This window comes from Theropithecus gelada, chromosome 10 (genome assembly GCF_003255815.1).
Source record: "Theropithecus gelada isolate Dixy chromosome 10, Tgel_1.0, whole genome shotgun sequence".
Classification (NCBI taxonomy): Eukaryota; Metazoa; Chordata; class Mammalia; order Primates; family Cercopithecidae; genus Theropithecus; species Theropithecus gelada.
This window is the reverse complement of record NC_037678.1, coordinates 28738973-28752559: the sequence shown is the minus strand read 5'-3', so window position 1 is coordinate 28752559 and position 13587 is coordinate 28738973. Positions and strand designations below refer to the sequence as shown.

General features: G+C 47.8%; 1 pseudogene and 1 gene segment (V, D, J or C); one reads left to right on the top strand and one right to left on the bottom strand.

Moving 5' to 3' along the window:
- The window catches only part of LOC112633745, a 674114-nt gene that overhangs the window by 403092 nt on the left and 257435 nt on the right, over positions 1-13587 (top strand).
- On the bottom strand, positions 5260-5795 carry LOC112633127 (annotated as a pseudogene).

Here is a 13587-nt window from a genome sequence, read left to right as displayed (position 1 = left end):
TGTGATTCCCAACAGAACAAACCAGAGGAGGGGACACTGTGAAGTCTGCCCAGATCTCCTCTTCCATGTGACCCACCTGGCACTGCTGAGAAGCCCAGCAGCTCAGAGCTGTGCCCTCACTGGGAAGTGCTGTTGTTTGCAGAAAGCGGCCTCAAGTCTATGTCCCTCCTCGGAGGGGTTCGGTTTAATCTACCAAGTCTCAAGTCCCTGCCTCAATTTGAGATGCCACTGAATGAAGGGCCTCCCAGCTCCAGAGCTCCCTGTGTGGATGCCTGAGGCCTCAGGGGCAACCCCGTCATGAGTCAGGGTCTCCTTCTGCCCAGTGTTGCCTCCCTCACTCCCTCCTAAATCTTCTGTGCGTGGAAATCTCCATCTCAGAGCCGGCTTCCAGTGAACCCCATCTAAGATGGCCAAATGCCTCTACATGGGCCATCAGGGACCTGAGGAGATCACTATACACTGAACACTCTGGCTTCTGTCCTAAATTTTCAGAGTATATGATGAAATGCCCAATCTGATGGTTCCTTGAATTTTTATGGAATTTTGAAAAGGGAGCCTGACTTGCCAGGTGCTCTGGGTTGAGGGAGAGTTGGAGTCAGATCTCTCTGCAGGGAACCCCGGGGCAGGCAGAGCAGCCTCATCCCACTCAGGGACCACAGATGGACCCAGAGGGTGAGCTGCAGGGTGGACACTGCCACATCTTCTGCAAATGTCGCTCCTTTCTAATCCCAAAGAGATATGTAGATGTGATGAACTAGGTAAGACATAGCTCACTTGTCACATCAAAAGCCACTGCAGTCCACCCTGGTCAACAGAGGAAAACCCATTCACATCCCCATCAACTACACAGTCCCCAAATCATTGATCTCCAGAAAAATTACAATAACAATAGCCATGAAAATCTATGTAATTTATCTCATCAATAATTTCATGTTGATAACTTGTGAAAATGGTAGTATTTTGCTTTATTGACAAGAATAAAATATACTATTTAGTCATATTTATTTTTCTTATCTTTTTATATTTAATGTGGTGACGACACCATGGGTCACAGGAGGATTGTGTCATACCATTATGGGACAGAGCTGGTCAGGAGTCTTTCAGGTGACAGGTGCTGTTGAGTAACCTGGTGCAGGAAGCCCCATCTCCACCAGATGATGGAAGTGTGAACCCAGGAAGAGGCACTGGAACAACAGAGAGGAGAACTTGCTTATGTGGAAGACAGTGCTCTTGAGCAATGCTCCTGCTCCATTCTACGTGTGCCACCTCCATCTCAATGTGGATCATTTATTGTCCTGACTGAGCACGTACAGGAGGTTTTAATTCCCATGGTAGAGTCTGCTGGATTCTCTGGCCCCAACAGCCAGACACTCACAACCCTGCCTGCACCTGTTGCAGAGTCCCCCTGCTCTGGGCACAGAAAACAATGGGTGATATCATGACAGGGAAGGGAGAGCTAATGATGCATGGCAGAAAAAGTGTGAATGTATATGGTTGTCCATCCCACGTGAATGCACACTGATTCTGATCCTATTCTCTGAGGGGAATAGACAAGACCTCAGTATCTGCTTCAATGATGTAACTGTGCACCTGCAACCATAGCATTCTGTTCCAGGAGATCCCCATCTGGCACAGATACTGCAAATGCCACTATTGCCTGTCTGGATCTGTACAAATCCAAATTCATCTTCCAGGATCATTCAACTATTGTAGAGATCAGTTCAGTAAACTGAAAAGGAGGACCCCAGAAGTAATCACACATACTGCATGTGAAAATGATAGTATTTTGATTTACTGACATAAATAAAATATACTATTTAGCCATATTTATTTTTATTTTATTTGTCTCATCTTTTTATATTTAATGTGGTGACTAGACACTAGGGGTCACAGGAGGATCGTGTCATACCGTTATGGGACACAGCTGGTCAGGACTCTTTCAGGTGACAGATGCTGTTGAGTAAGCTGGTGCCGGAAGCCCCATCTCCACCAGAAGATGGAAGTGTGAACCCAGGAAGAGGCACTGGAACAACAGAGAGAAGAACCTACTTGTGAGGAATACAGTGCCCTTGGGCTCTGCTCCTGCTCCATCCTACCTGTGCCCCATCCATCTCACTATAGATCATTTCTTGCCCTGCCTGAGCTCATGACTGAGGGGATCTCACAAGTCTGGCTGCGTGGTCACTGTTGTCTCATGTGGTTCTCGATGTAACAAAGCCCCGAACATAGAAGAGGTTGTTTTCAAAAGGAAATAATTCTCTATTGCACATGACATAGACTTGTTGCTAAATCCCATGGGTCTACAGTAGGATTCTCCACTGAAGCCTTGCCTTAAGCACAAAGTTTCAGTTCCTATGTCCAGTTCCTCTATTATGGTAGACTCTACTAGTTTCTCTGGCCCAATACCAGGACACTCACTCCCCCACCTGCACCTGCTGCAAAGCCTTTCTGCTCTTGACCCCAAAACACTGGGTGACACAGTTCTCAGACCCATGATTTTGGTGTCAGTATTCAGGCCTCGAGGGTCCCTGATGGCTTCTCTGGCTCCAAGTCTAGCAACACAGCCTCCATGACCGTCTCTGGGTTCCAGGCTGAGGATGAGGCTGATTATTACTGCAGCTCACATAGGAGAGGTGGCACTTTCCACAGTGGTCCAAGTTCATGGGGAATTGAGACCCAAACTTGCCCTGGACTCTCAGGCTCTCCCTTGTTCTGAAGATGCTTCCTCACCCTGTGCAAGGGGCTTCTTGCAGCACCGCCTTGAGAATTCCCCTCTCTCAGCTCCTCTCCTTTCTCACAATGAAGTCCAAAAGGAAACTTGCTCTGTGGTTTCTCATTCATGACAGGGACAGCTTCCTGTTGCTTGTGTGTTGTGGTCCTTGAATGCGCAACTATTCCCAGCTCTTCAAATGCAGGCACACAGTGAAAAGGAGCTGCCTGACTGATGCATTCGCTGCTGTTTTCAGGGATGTTCTTGCCCTAAATGCAACCCATATCCGACACTGTGCAGACCAACCTGGACAGAAGTCATTACAGGGAGTTTCCCAAAATTGCATCTTACTCAACCCTGTGTCCACCATGCTCTGGTGAAGATGACTCTCCTGGCTGGGCTATTCCTCTGCATCTCTGTTCTGAAGCAGTGACGACCACTGTGAGAAGATCTGAACATGTTTTTGAGGGATTAAGAACAAGAAGAAGCTATTGTTTTTCTCTTCCTTTCCTTTTTTTTTTTTTTTTTTTTTTTTTGAGACAGTGTCTCACTGTTACCCAGGCTGGAATAGCACGATCTCAGCTCACCGCAACACCAGCCTCTCAGGTTCAAGCAATTCTCCCTGCCTCAGCCTCCTGAGTAGCTGGGATTACAGGCCTACATCACCACGCCTAGCTAATTTTTGTATATTTAGTAGAGACTGGGTTTCATTATGTTGGCCAGGCTGGGCTTGAACTCCTGACCTCAGGTGATTCACCTGACTCGGCCTCCCAAAAGGGTGGGATTACAGGCGTGAACCACTGCACCTGACCTTTTTTTTTCTGCTCCTCCTTTTTGCCTCAATACCTCAGGTTGCTGAGCTAGAGAGATTTTGAGTGACAGACTCAGTGTTCTCTCAAAATCCCCCTGTCTCACATCGCTGAGGCTCTGTCCTGGAAATTGCGTAAAAGTGGATCGTCTCTCTATAGAATCGGAGTTTCCAAAATGGCTCCACAGGAAAGAGTCAACCTGAGTCCATTCCTTCTTCCTCGTTGACATCAAGAATTTCTAATTTCCATGGGCATCAATACTTCTGTAGCTGAAATCTTTATTAATCTACTAAAGGTGAGAATTCATTTAATAAATACTGAGACATTACCTGCATCCAATATTTAAATTTTATGAGTCAATTGGTAAACATAGCCATGAATATATATATAGCTTAGGCTTCATAAACTTTGATTAAGTGGATTTTATGAAAAACAAAGTAACCATTTTAGTATATGTGTATACTATATCAACATGTTGTGTACCTGAAATAGCCACAAGAAAATGTATTTCAAAAGGCTAAACTGTATTTATTGTGTACTTTTGAATAAAAATTGCTCCCTAATAGTTAGCATGTTAAGAGAACACGTGTTTGTGATCTTGTCGCTTCGGTGCATCTGGAATTGAGAGCAGCTTAGTTTTGTGGTTCTGGCTCTGGGTTGGCCATGAAGTTGCAGCCAAGCTGTCAGGCCAGGCTGCATTCTGAGGCCAGAGCAGGTGGCCAGGCCCAGCCTGAGGGGGCTTCCACTGTCCCTAACCTATTTGGCTGATGTGGAAAAGCTCAAAGGAAAAGGAGAGAGTGAAGCGTAAGGGGCCTGTCCTGGTCCCCCTTGTCAAAGACCATCCCATACATGCACCGTTTCTTATTCTTTCTTATTCTTTCCTGGGACATCCTAGGCATAGAGCACTAGGCATAGAGCACTAGCCTGTGTTTTGAGGGTGCCTGAAATAACAATGTATAATAGTTCTCATTATTTCCTCAAGAAATCTCTGCAGTAGAGCTTTGGGCTTGTGAGGGAAGTACTATAGTCACCAAGTGGTGAGGGTGGGAAGGTGAATTTGCAGATACCATCTGGAATGACTTCACTTTAGAGTTAAAGCTGGCAGGATATTCTCACATGTCAGATCTGAAAATGTGTGTGTATGTGTGTGTGTGTGTGTGTGCATGTGTGTGTGTGTGTGTGTGTGTGTGTGTGTGTGTGTGTGATAGAGAGAGAGAAAAAAGAGAAAGAGAGAATGAGAACCAGACAGGTATAGAGAGACAATGACAGAGCTGCAATGACAGAGAGAATTAAAAGGGGACACCAAGAATATTGAGCTGAGAAACTATTAAACGGGAGTTGCCATTAAACAGAATGGGGAAGAGTAAGTTTGAGGAGTGTCAGTGGCTTCGTGTGGACTTACTAATTTTGACATTCCTAACCAATATCCAAATGGAGAAGTCAGACAGTGTTGTGCGTAGTCTAGTGTTATGGTATAGAAGAAAATACCAGGAAATGAATGATACAAAAGTTAGTAAGAAAGCAAAGGTAAGAAACGTAAGTCAAACTTCATTTAAATGTCATTGTAGAAACTTGTAATTCTAACACCGAATAAATTCTAGGGCAGGTGGTGGCGTGGTATGGTGTTTCTGGGGTACAAGTCCTGAGTTTCAAAGCTTTGGTTTCTATACCCTTTGGAGATGACCCCTAGCCTCCTCACCTCTGCACACCTGCCAAGAAGAGCCTGTCCTGGGCAGTACCTCAGGGGCAAACAGCCAAGAAGCCCAGCTCAGCACAGACCTCCAAGCCTGGAAGAAGAATCCGCCTCTGGGAACAGGAGGAGCTGCTGGAACCCCTCCTCCCAGGCTGCTTTTCCTGCTCTCCAGCGCCTCTTGCGGGCAGGCAGACAACCCCAGCAGCAGCAGCAGCAGCAGCAGCAGGCCCCTAAGCTCCAGGGCTGCAGCTCTGCCAAATGAGAGAAGCCTCTCTCCAGTGAGGCAGAGGAGCCCAGGCCACACACCCGGGTGTCTGCCTCCATGCCTCCCACAGTACCCAGTACTGAGAGCAGAGTAGCAGCTGCTGGCTGGGGCTGTGCTGGCCACTCCCTCTCTTCCACCTCTTGCTCAAGCCATGCTTTCAGCTCCAGGGCTGAGGCCAGTGGCCAGAGCGGGTGCCATGAAGTCAGGCAGCTCCTTAATGGGCTGGTCCTCCACAGGCCCAGGGCAAGGGCAGGAGGGTTCTGGAGCTGCCTCTAGCTCCAGTTCTGTCCCTGAAGAAACTACTGGCCACCTCACCATGTGCCTGTGCCTGGTGGAACTCCAGAGGCTCCAGCTGGCCAAGGGCAATGCACAGATGTGGCCCCGATGGGATCACTGGTGAGGTCTGGCCTCATAGAGCCTTCCCTGTCATACCTGGGGGCGCCTTCAGCCACAGGTGCCTGGGATGAGGAATGAGCCTGCGTGGGCATTGTGAGAAAAGGCCCTCACTCCGGGCCCTCCTGAAGCAGGAGCCTCAAGATGTGGGGAGGCAGCACGAGAACATCTTGCTCTCCTGATCATCTCCCACCAAGGGAGCTGGCTGCGGGGCTGTCCCTAGGATGTGGGTGCCTGGTTACCAGAGTTCTAAGTTCTTTGAGGGTCTGTCACCAAGGAAGTGAAGTCACTTCTTTAAGGTTCCATATCCTTGCCTCCTTCCTTCCATAAGATCTACTCAGAACCCACTGGGCTGCTGGCTGCTCACCCTCCTCCCAGGTCAGCTCCTTACCTGTACACAGGTAAGTCCACCCAGGGCCTGCTTGTACACCTGTGCCTGAGGTGCACCTGGGGCCTAGGAATCCAGTGGGGGCCTGTGATCCAACAGGGGTCTAAACTTGATTAAAACAAATTTTGATTATTCCTATAGAGAAGGAAAGGCCTTCTAGCAATAAGAAGCAGAGTTTCACATCAAATATGTAAAAAATGATCAAAATCTTATGAAGAAAGATATCAGTTTTAATCTCTGAAATGTTAACTTTTTGATAAATATTTAAGTTTATAAGGAAATATGAAACCATGCTGATAAAACTACAGTCCTAGGGAATGCTATAGAGTTTCTCGTGTGTGGATTGAACACAGAAAGTTTCCACCTACTTACAGTCATAATTTTCTACCTTAATCTTCTTGATCTTACGATTAATAGAAAAAATACCATGACAATGATGGTGATGATGGTTCAGGCACAGCTGAGGTTTACTGATAGAAACATCAGATGCTCCCAGTTACAGTGCAGCTGTTCTTATTGGGGTGTGAAAATCAATCTTGTGTTCAGTATACATGGGAAGCAGGAGTACATGTGGGGAGAACCGCATTTCACTGGACTTAGGTTTTTCACAGAAGAGCTACAGTTTATCCTGCACTCTGTATTCTGTGATCAAAAACCATGGAACAGAAAAAAACATTTCAACCTGAGAATCAGTTACTAGAATTGCACCTGCACCTCCCTGCAACCATATATGCCACCTCTCTGTGCTGAACCAGAAGGGTTCACATATGGCACAGACTGAGGCTGGACTCCATAGTTTTCAGCCTCCCAGGTGTCAGGTGTTCTGGGGTCACCTGGAGGAGGGAAGCTTATGGGTTCCCTTTTCTTGACCAGCAGGGGGCAGCAGAGTTACAGTCAGAAGAGAGTCTGTGGCTGCCCAGGAGGAGCCTAAGAAGGAGGCCAACCCTGAAGGCTCAAGAGGAGTCCAAGGATCAGTCCTCAGTATGGAAGCCCAGTAAAGTGCATCCTATCCCCTTGAGCTGCAGTAACCCCATCCTGAGTGCTAGATTTATGCAGTGTTCACCCAGGACACTGACAGGAGACGGGAACATGAGGGTGTCACCTGGGAAATGCAGCCAAGGCAACTGGGCCCGGTGTCAGCCTAGGCAGCTCCTACAGTGCTGGGATTCCCCTGAGGTTGGGTGCTCTAGGAGGAGGGCACAGTGTGAGGAGATGGAGATCCCAGGGCCAGAGTCCTTCACCCAGGATGGCTGCCTGATCCTCCTGCCAATCTCAGGGTCTTGGCCCTCTCTGTTCAGCAACATTTTGAGGAGCTGAGTCCTCAGTCCTGGGCACTTCAAGAGACTCCCCCACCCCTTCTCCCTCTGCCTTTCCTTCCAGCTCCAGGCATACTCTGGCTCAGGGGGTGGCTCCTGTGCTCAGAAGAGTCTCAGGTGGGTGGGGTGGTGCATTCAGGGCCCTGATTCCTGAATGGGGCATCCTCAGCCTCCATGAGGAGATGGTCTCCACAGGGAAGGGGATTCCGAGGGGATTCTCACCTGCCTCGGGCCACAGCTCTGGCCACCAGATGGTCTTTGACTCAGTGACAGGATACACCTCATTGCAGGGACCAGGGATCACCACCCTATGGAGCCCACACCCTGTGCAAAGACTGTGTCCCTGGGATTCTCACAGAGACCATGGGGTTTACAGTTGGATTTCCCATCAATATTTCATGTAAACTTGAAAAAGCACCTGAAAACCACACTAGATAGAGAACCCTGGTGCTTTTTACCAATTTACATAAAGACTTGATGGGAAAATAAATAAACAATGGCAGAGCTGAGGATGGCAATGGCTGGTCCACTGTGGGGAAGGGGATGGCCTAGAAGGATCAGTACCATGGGTGAAATGAGACCAGATGTCCTGATGACTCCACATGGGTGAGCGGTTCCTTACATGACTCAACTATTCTCACTGAAATAGGTGACAAGTGTCCTAATGACACAATCCATCATTTAGATGAAATGACCAGGATAGGACATTTCCTCCAGCCAGGAAGACTGTGGACAAATTCATGAGCAGGGCTGGCCCAGTTCATCTGGATCTGAGACCCTCAGACCTGAGTCCCTCCAGCCCTCCAGGCAGACTCTGAAGAGGGGGCATCAAGAGTGGATTTAGGACTTAGCTGACCAGGATGTATTGGGGTCTGGGGACTCAGCTGTGATTTAGGGAAATGGCATCTGGTTGAATCATCAGACTGAGGTAGACATCCCTCAGCTGGTCTCTGGATTTCCACAGGTCAAGCCAGTCCTTGGCCTGAATATCCTGGATCAGTCCCCAGAACTGCACAGCTCAAATCATGTCATTCTCTACAGAAAAACCAGTGGAGTGGACACTGTGGAATCTGCCCAGATTCTTCTGAGCTCAGCCATCCAGCACTGTTGGGAGCTTGTGGCAGCTGAGAGCTGTGCCTTCACTGGGAAGTGTGGCTCAGTGCAGAAAACTGCCTCCTCCAGGTTTATGCCCTTCCTCAGCGAGGTTAGGTTTCATGACTGCCTGAGGCCCATATCTCAAGACTCTGCCTCAATATAGGAGGACCTGAAAATCCGCCCAGCTCTACAGCTCCCTGAAGGAAATAATGAGACCTCACTGTGGGTCGGGGTCTCCTTCTGCCTAATGTTGCCTCCCTCACCTCCTTTCACATCTTCTGTGAATGCAATTCCCCTTCTCAGAGTCTGTTTCCAGGGAACCCAAATTAAGATCACTAGCCATCCCCAACATGGGCCATGCGGGACCTCAGGAGGCCACTGTACACTGGAAACCTTACCCGTTTATTCCTAAATCAGCATTGTGAGTATCCACATGCCAAATGAGATCTGAGTGTTTCTTGCATTTGTATGGAATGAAAAGGGAGCCTGACTCACCTGGTGCTCTGGGTTCTGAGAGAGAGTTGGAGTCAGATCTCCCTGCACAGAAACCTGGGGCAGGAGGAGCAGCCTCACCCCATGCAGGGACCACAGATGCACCCACAGGGTGAGCTGCAGGATGGACACTGCCCACCTACATCCCCCACACCCAGTGCAAAAAAATCATTCTTTCCACCCCTCCTTCATCCTATCAAAGTTGACACTTAAAAAGCCACCACAGCCCACACTTGTCAACAGGAAACCCATTCACATCTCCATCAACCACACAATCCCCACAGATTCTTCAAAACATAACAGTAGCCATGCAAAGTATAGAAAATGTCTCCTAAATAATTGTAATTAGATTACATATGAAAGTGATACTTTTTTGATATGCTAGGTAAACAAAGTATATTATTTAACCAATTTCTTCTTCTCCTTGTATTTCTAGTTCAATGACTAGACATTCGGATTCCCATGAGGCTCACATCATATTGTGAATGGACAGTGCTGGTCTGCACCCCTTCAGGTTACAGGGGCTGTGGAGTGACCTGGCGCAGGAAGCCCTGTCTCCATCCATAGGACATTGGTGTGAACCCAGGGAGGGGCGCTGGTATAAGAGATGAGAACCCAGGGGTGAACCACCTGTTTGTGCAGGGGACTGAGCCTTCACTTTGAGCCAAATAAGCTTCTTTTCCTATCTTTAATCCTGAATAAGAGGGCTCTCTGGACCTCTTTTTGTTTTTTGGGCTTGTGCCCCTTCAAGTTTCGGGCTGCCTGGATCCCAGCCCGGGGACACTGAGGAAATCCAGGAGTCTCACACTGACTCTGTTGTATTTCATCTGCTGGGGCCATCCCAAACCACTGAGTATTGTTTCCTTTCCTTGTGCTCAAATAGCCGCTCTGTGCACTTGTCCTGGTTTCAGAGATGAATCTGATGGGAGGACAGGATAGTGTATGTTATATTTAAGAGGAACTTGAATCCATTAATATTTATTTTAATATGAAACATTAAAAGAATTTTGTCATAGGCAATGGGGAAAGAGGAAAGATATTAGAATTATTTTGAGGAAAAAAGCAATGATGTATTTATGGAGTGTCTGTGTGTGTCTTCAGCATTGCCGGGTGGAGAGGGGTCAGCTTTAGGTTGCTCTGAGCATGTGCTCCGATGGGGGAAACCAAGAAAGAGGAAAGATGCATTTCTGTGACCTGACACATAAATCACAGTAAAATGGAAAGAAATCTTTCAATAAATCAAACATTCACAATAAATATCACCCTGGTGCACACAGAAATGCCTGTTAACAACTTTCCCTTCATCCTGCCGGCTCATATCCCCACAGATCACCTGTGTGCAGAGTGGACTCTGTGGTCCCCATTTCTCAGGCTGAGAACTAGAGGCTGGGAAGGACAAGTCACCTGCTCATGAGTGGGAAGGGTAGGATTGGGGGCAGAGGACTCAGGCTTAGGACTGCGGCCCTGGTCGGTGCTCCTGTTCCCTCCACAGAGTCCCTCCTACATGTGCCCATGTGGATGTGGGTGCACTGCCTGGGGCGGCTGATGTGCTCCAGGGATTCAATGTGACAGATGCTTCAGCAAAAAGCTTGTGGGTGGGGATGGGACGAAGCTGCAGCTGGGGAGATCAGAGACCAACACCCCCTGGCAGAGGGGTCCACAGGATGGGCAGTCCCATTTCCTGACAGTAGAGACAGCCTGGAGGTGGGTGCCAAGCAGAGGGCACTGCACGGTGTGCCCAGGCCTGGAGGTCCACAGAGACACAGGCACCTCACAGCAGAGACCCTGAGGGCCAGGAGCTTACTCAAGAAAGGGATTTCAGCAGATCTTTCTCTCCTGAGCAAATCACGTATGAAATAATTAAGATCCTGCCATCAGAATAGACAAACAAGGATTTTCATCTCCTCAGCTGAGCCCTTCTGTCCAGGGAAGCAGAAGCCTCTGAGCCCAGGCCCAGGGAGGGTGGGGTGAGGAGAGGAGCTCAGGGTGCAGATTTGCATGGAGGCCCCGCCCTCCTCTGAGGCAGAGGAGATAACACAGGGCTGGGGGCAGGCCCAGTGCTGGGGTCTCAGGAGGCAGCGCTCTCAGGACGTCTCCACCATGGTCTGGGCTCTGGTCCTCCTCACCCTCCTCACTCAGGGCACAGGTGACGCCTCCAGGGAAGGGGCTTCAGGGACCTCTGGGCTGATTCTTGGTCTCCTGCTCCTCAGGCTCACCTGGGCCCAGCACTGACTCACTAGAGTATGTTTCTCCCTCTTTCCAGGATCCTGGGCTCAGGCTGCCCTGACTCAGCCTCCCTCTGTGTCTGGGTCTCCTGGACAGTCGGTCACCATCTCCTGCACTGGAACCAGCAGTGACATCGGTGGTTATAACTATGTCTCCTGGTACCAACAGCACCCAGGCAAAGCCCCCAAACTCATGATTTATGAGGTCAGTAAGCGGCCCTCAGGGGTCTCTGATCGCTTCTCTGGCTCCAAGTCTGGCAACACGGCCTCCCTGACCATCTCTAGGCTCCAGGCTGAGGATGAGGCTGATTATTACTGCGGCTCATATGCAAGCAGTAGCACTTTCCACAGTGGTCCAAGTTCATGGGGAACTGAGACCAAAACCTGCCCTGGGTTCTCAGGCTTCCTTCTTGCTCTGAAGATGCTTCCTCACCCTGTGCAAGGGGCTTCCTGCAGCACGGCCTTGAGAATTCTCCTCTCTCAGCTCCATCCCTTTCCACCATGAAGTCCAAAAGGAAACCTGCCCTGTGGTTTCTCATCCAGGACAGGGACAGCTTCCTGATGCTTGTGTGCTGTGGTCGGTCCCTGAATGTGCAACTCTTCCTAGCTCTTCAAATGCAGGGACAGTGACAAGGAGTTGCCTGACTGATGCAGTCACTGCTTTTTTCAGGAATGTCTCCACCCTAAATGCATCACCATCTCCCACACTGTGGGTAGAATTTTAGTCAACTACATTCTAATGGTTATCGCCACAAATTTGATCTTAGAAATAACAGTGCAGTGAACAGCCCTATGTGGCCTCCTTTGAGTTCCTGTGTGAATATGAGCATAGGATTCATTTCTAAAAGTGAAATGGCTGCGTCAGAAAGATGTGTACTTGTAATTTTCACCCACTGTTGTCAGATTCCCCTCCAGACGGGTTCTTCCAATTTTCAATGCCAGCCGGAAGTACTTGTTCAGAGTACATTGTTGAAAGTGTAAATTTTTGCCAACCTACCAGACTCAAAAATGTTACCTTGTTACAGTTTTATTTTTGAGTCTCCTCTTCTGCTTAAGTTTGGGCCTTTTCAGAAAGAGTTCAGTAGTTTTTCCTTTTTTAGGATTTCATAAACTTTTTCTTGAATATCCAGATAAGAAGAATTTTAGTCTTTGAGACCAGGCACGGTGGCTCACGCCTGTAATTCCAAGCACTTTGGAAGAGTTAGACAGGTCAATTGCTTGATCTCAGGAGTTTGAGATTAGTCTGGGCCACACAGTGAATCCTCATCTCTATTAAATTAAAAAGCATAAAAATAAATTTAGAAAAGAATTATTTTAGTCTTTGTGGTCCAAGAATCAACTTTCAATCCTAAAGTGATTCTCAGGTACTTACAGCATCATTGACAACATAATCATTTAAAATGATAAAAGTCACTATCTCTCTGGACCATACAAAATCAAGTGTCAGGCCAGCGATGGTCACAGGATGTGTTTGAACAGTCACTGGTTTGTAGATTTGTCTGAGGGTTGAAAATTCCACCAGCATATAATCTAGGTGGGGATCTCTCTGTGAGGGTCACTGTATTTCACCTCCTATATTAGGCTGAAGTATTCCACTGGATAAGAACATGCTCACATCCTCTATTTGATGGGCTCATGGGTTTGACCAAGACAGCCCTGTGTCACAGTCACATAAATTTTATCTGCATTGCTTGCTCTGAGTTTTGGGAGAGCTTTAACATATCAGGAATAGACTCCTCCTAAGGCAAGAGTCTGAGGGAGAGGGATGGGCAGGTGGGCAAGAAAGCTGGAATATCCAGGGCAGGATCAGAGAGAAGGGTCCTAATATCAGCATTTGACTGAAGCCAATAACAGAAGAGAACATGCAAGTTCTGAGAATAAGAAATAAATAAATAGTTTAAGTTTTGAATGTATTGAATATTTTGATACTCCATGAAAATTCTAGAACAGAATTTAACAATGGGATAAGGAAGAGAGCTTGAGATGTTAAAAGCATAAAGATCCCAAGCCAAGTTGCCAGAAGAAGAACAGGACCTTTTTGGTGGAAATATGTTTATGCTGCAAACTACCTTTTCCTATGAAATTATTTTTTAGGAATAAGGAAACATCCTATGGAATATTCTTCTTTCCTACACTCAAGACCACCCTCACCCCACAGGGGAACCTCAATATCAAATAGAAAAAATAATGCACTTTTGTAT